Consider the following 5495-nt stretch of genomic DNA (forward strand, 5'->3'; position numbering starts at 1 on the left):
TTTTTGTGATGCATCAGTATCAATAGCTACAACGTCATAACAGATATAGATATAATGCGGTTCATACTTTTGAAGTTGATGCGTATCTCCCGAAAAAAATCAACTCCAGAAGAGTCCGCGTCTGTAAATGCCTGAACTTCGGAATCGATCCTACCTTTGTTAGGCGCGGCATCTGTGTCTTGCAGCTGTTCCCTTGGATAAAGATGTTAATTGTCATGCTTACAGCATCTCGATCTCCGGCGTTTGTGAAGTTGGGATTGATGCTGTCCTGTGTTTTTTTTTTCCTTCCACACTTAAGCTCTGCTTGTTACTGCCCCATAGCGGAGCGCAAGTGAAACGGACTACCGGAGATTTGCACTGTTTTTCTGTTAGTGTGTATAATCAAAATATGACTCAGTTTGGCCAGTTAGAAAAATATGATAATAGAAAAGTATTCTTTTCCTCTCACTTTTTTTTCTTGATTTAATTACCGACTTCACGTACTTACACTGTGTCCCGTTGCACGATGTAATATTGCGAAACTATGATTTTGTGGCAGTGTTTTGTAAAGGAATTTTCCGTTTAATCATCGTCTTAGTATAAAGCTATATGGTTGTTCTGGTATCAGTGGACGTACATTATGTATTTTTTCTTCTCTTGAGCACCATGGTCATGACATGAAGCTCAGTCATTGATTACTCGCAAATGTTAGTAGTCATCCGCTGTTTATCTTGAAGATGTAAAAGTAGTGCGCGTACATCTCCTCGTTAGTATAGTGGTGAGTATCCCCGCCTGTCACGCGGGAGACCGGGGTTCGATTCCCCGACGGGGAGAGTCTGCATCTTTTTGCCTCGGTCTCAAAAGGCACCAAGCTAGAACCGGCCCCGTGTTAGTGGAAACGGGGCTTGTGACTTGTACTCATGCATAATATTCTGCGGGTCGCTCAGCAGCGCAGCATATGAAACTAGACTCGGATTGTAAGTGTGTGGTTTTGATAATTGATGTATGGATGGATGGATCCTTAATAAGAGATATAAACAATAAGGTCCAGTCGCCAACTAATCATGTAAAATACGTCATAAACTCATGGTTGTTAAACCCAGAATAAAAATGAAGACGTATAACTAGGAAAGTCAACTTGCACATTTCAATTTTGGTTCGATATAATCACGTTGTCCTTAACCCTCCAGTGCAGGAGGGGACGGTAATGCGCATCGAATGTTTCCGAACCTGTGTGTGATACAACCGAGGAAGAGCCGATGACTTCGGGGGAGGAGGGGCAGGCGACTCGGAAGAAAAAGCAGCAGAACCCAATGCAGCCTGTAGCCCATTCAAAGGCCTACTGTTGGACCTCTGCTTATTTTGCAATACGTCTTTAGTACGGACTGAAAAATGTCCGATTTCGATGAGTTTGAGAAGCAGTTAAGCGAAAATCGGCAAGGTAAGTTTGGCTTTGAAGATCGGTGTATGCTCCCTGTTTTAGGGTAATAAAGTGGCCGGCGTGTCCTAGCGCCGAGGATGGTGCGGAGGGCACTTCTGCTGGTTCCGAAAAGAAAAGCGCGGCTGGGAAATCGGTGCCTTTTATCCGAGCGCTCGCCGATTCTGAAACCTGCCCGATTCTTCTTCTCCCAGCTGCCGCAGGATCCCCGAAAACTGACCGCTTTGGTAAATCAGTGACATTCTTTGCTTGGCATTGTTATAGAGATCGCTAGGCCTGCATCCATCAGTGCCCGGCGTACATAACATGGACATTTCAATGAAACGTTATTGGGGTGCACTCGATGTGAAAGCCTGCGGTTTTATTTATTTAATTATTTACCATTATACACTTGGATCATAAATTGTGACCCGCGTATTTTCATTCGCAGTAACACACTATGCATGGATGTTTGTTGCAAGCGTTATATTTTCAAGATCACGTTTAAAGTTTTATGCAAATAAAAACGACCGCGACCACTTGATTTAAAGTCCGCACTTAATAACAGTGTTAGTTACTTGGTTTTTAAATACTACGACGAGTTTTCTATATAATGATATGATTTTGTCTCTTTCCGATGCACAATAGCCTTTCCCTTGGGTCCGAAATGCTGGCCCTGTCATCCGTACAGAATAAGTCTTTCTCACACGATCGCCGTTTCTTCATGATGTATAGACTCTAAAAATCAGCCGCGTTCCCTGGAATCATAACAACTGCTTTTAGGTCGTTATTGCAAAGTCTTGCACCTGTATCTACCTTTACAGCGGATAGCAGTAACTAACAATGATGTACAGTTATATAACAATACACATATAACTTCATTAAAGTGCAGAGAATCCAGTAAACTGAATAAACTTAAGCCATACTAACGCAACTGAAATATACAACATGCGTTACAACGGAGTCGAAAGTAGGATTGATTTATGTACCTATCAAATGGCAATCTTGTCATATCAGCTCCTTATCACTAAATCACTAAAATGTCATTCGAAACGACCTGATTCGGCTAGACGAGCACTAAGTGCCGCCGTGTTTGATAAACTAGCAGTTCCAGTCATTCATATCTGCGCTCTGACTATGCCTGCGATTGCGGTAATTGGTTATTACCGATTTACGTAAGATGCATTGGCCGCTCCGTGTCTGTACTTTTGCAGCGGTGCATTACCGTAACGCTGTTATAACTGATGCATGAAGCTGATTCCTCGAGCAGCACCTGCGTTTAAATGCTTCACTGAAAACTGCACCTTCAGGGATTTATTTAAGCTTCTATATGAAGGACCTGCTGGGATAGAAAGGTGATATTTTATTGCTAGTTTAATAAAGTGCTGTCTGTCAGATTGAAACGATATTAATTACCCATCCATCGTCCAACCAGTTATCTTAGTCAGGCTCCCCTGGAGCCTATTCCAGGCAAATTCCCCATACAGAGAGCAGAGGCAAAATTCAGGCCTCCAGACTCGGAGGCGTGAGGCAACTGTACTCACCACTGTGCTCCTATATCATTAATTAGTCTGGTTATGTTTTTATTGTTTCACAACAGACTGACATTCAAGGGGATGTCCTTGTGCCCTTGAAATTATTAGCCATTGAGAGATGGGTGTGTTTGTTTCAGGAGGGTGTGATTGAATATGTGAATTGAATGGAGGTGCTTCATTCTGGTGAGGAAACTGGGGAGTTAGACCCCGTACCACATCTTGGTCTCCGTAAGTGACTTTTAAGGCATAGCGCTGGGTCAGTCAGCATCCAGCACCCCAGGGAAGTTGGTAATATGATTACTCTGTGACTCATGGGCTTCAAACCCACAACCATCCGGACACACATTCATAATCCCTCTGAGTTACACATCTTGGATTTATCGAAATGGATGGTAGGGGGGCAGTCATGTCGCTCCGCCCACCGTCTCACTGGTACCACGGTGTCGTCCCCCAGAGCGGGAGAAGGAGCGACACAAGAAGCGTAGCCGCAGCCGGTCTCTGAGCCGTGGCGAGAAGCACCGCCGCTGGAGCAAGGACTCCAGGGGGCGGAGTCACGAGAAGCGCAGCAGCAGCCGCGACCGCAAGGGTCGTGACCGACGGAGCAGCTCACGCGAGCACAAGAAGCACAGGTACCCCCCCTCACGGTCCCGGTTACAGGCACTGAAGCTGATATCTAGCATGGTTTGAGGCCTCTTAACAAGTTTCTTTCACAATCAACCAATTGGTTTCTTCGTGGTGGGAAGGGGGACTGTACCCATATTAAATTTTAACTGGCGTTTATAAGTAGCCCCCGCCATAGCGATGGGACCTCAAAGCCAGCCTAAAAAGTGGCGCATGGTCACACCCTCATGACCTTAAACTGCCTGCGATCCAAAGTTAAATGTAAACATTCTGCCATCTGTTTGTTTTTGCCAGATTCTGAGTGTTTACACTGTATTGTTTGGGGAAAACAACCTTCTGTTTTGTGTTTGGGCAGCTACTCTCCTCGGAGAAGCCGTAAGAAAAGGACATACAAGTACTGGGATGTTCCCCCTCCGGGATTCGAGCACATCACCCCCATGCAGTACAAGGCAATGCAAGGTTTGGATGCGACGCTTCCATGTGTGCTAGTTCAGTATTGCAAGGTTATGGTATATTGGTTGCAATGAAAGCATTTATTCTGGAGTGCCCTCCTCCCCCCTGCTGGTCAAAGAGGGAATAACACTTGGGATGATTTCAGACAGTGTGAAGAGAGCTTAAACCTAGGGGTTAGAAGCAAATGAAGGCGACGATCCGGATGTTCTGGCCGTCCCTGGTTGGGGTCTTGAAGCCCTTTCTCCTCCCCACAGCTGCAGGGCAGATCCCCACGATAGCTTTACTGGCAACATCCACCACCAGCGGCGTGGCAGTGACGCCCACCCAGGTGCCGATGGTCGGCAGCCAGATGACCCGGCAGGCCAGGCGGCTTTATGTCGGCAACATCCCCTTCGGCCTGACGGAGGTGAGTCCAGGCAAAGTCCCGCGTTGCCTTCTGTCATGCATACTGGTGTCATGTGTAGCTCAGTGAGTTAGGACACTGAGCCGGTCACAAGAAGGTTGTTGGTTCAAATCCCTTGGGCAGCAGAGTGATTTCACCATTGGGCCCCCGAGCGCAGCCCTTAAGCACTATTTGCTCTAGGAACTGTCTGGTCCTGCTTCTTCAATGAAATGTATGTTGCTTTGGATGAAAGTGTCCGCAAAATAAATAGATAAATGTACTAGACTTGTCAGTCATTTTTTTTCTCGTTTGCCTGTTTTGATGTCTTCAGACGTCTGCCTGTCTTCATTCAGTGTGTCTGCCTGTCTTTTTAGGAGGCCATGGCGGATTTCTTCAATACCCAGATGCGATTGGCTGGCTTATGTCAAGGTCCCACCAATCCCGTCCTCGCTGTTCAGATAAACCAGGACAAGAACTTTGCCTTCCTTGAAGTAAGAGTCTTTCCTGCCTAATGGCTGCTGTGTCCAGGCGGAGACCGCAGCCTTCCCTGATTAACGACGTTCTTCGTTCTGCCCTAGTTTCGGTCCGTGGATGAGACCACGCAGGCAATGGCCTTCGACGGCATCATTTTCCAGGGTCAGTCGTTAAAAATCAGGCGGCCCCACGACTATCGCCCCCTGCCTGGCATCTCAGAGCAGCCCGCCTTCCACGTACCAGGTCCGTTTTGCTTGTCGCCGTCATAACCTTAATCTTTATTTACCTTTGAAGAGCCGATCGGCAAGGCCAGTTTTTTGTACTCGTTACGGACTGACTGTCCTTCGCAAGCTGCGGATGTCTTGTCATATAAAGAGGGAGACTTTCACTTTTATTTACTTAATGTTGTAAATATTTAGCAGACAGTTTTATCCAAAGTGAAGAATGTTTTTTTTTTTTTTTTTTTTTTTGAGAAATCAGGGTCAGCCTGTCCCTAGAGCAAACTCGCCGGCCCAGTGGTGTGATCACCAGTGATGTGAACCAGTGATCTTCTGATGATAACGCTGGCATCCTAACCAGCTGAGCCACACACACACACACACAGCTCAGTCACTCACTTCTTACTGTTAACATA

The 5495-nt window shown here is 46.2% G+C and overlaps 1 non-coding gene across 1 annotated transcript; it reads left to right on the forward strand.

Annotated features, from left to right (window-relative positions):
- Positions 1-740: 740 nt before the first annotated feature.
- trnad-guc (transfer RNA aspartic acid (anticodon GUC)) lies at positions 741-812 on the forward strand. The gene has a single exon. It is a non-coding gene; the product is annotated as a tRNA-Asp (tRNA).
- The last annotated feature ends 4683 nt before the right edge of the window (positions 813-5495 follow it).

This window comes from Brienomyrus brachyistius, unplaced genomic scaffold, assembly GCF_023856365.1.
Source record: "Brienomyrus brachyistius isolate T26 unplaced genomic scaffold, BBRACH_0.4 scaffold1353, whole genome shotgun sequence".
Classification (NCBI taxonomy): Eukaryota; Metazoa; Chordata; class Actinopteri; order Osteoglossiformes; family Mormyridae; genus Brienomyrus; species Brienomyrus brachyistius.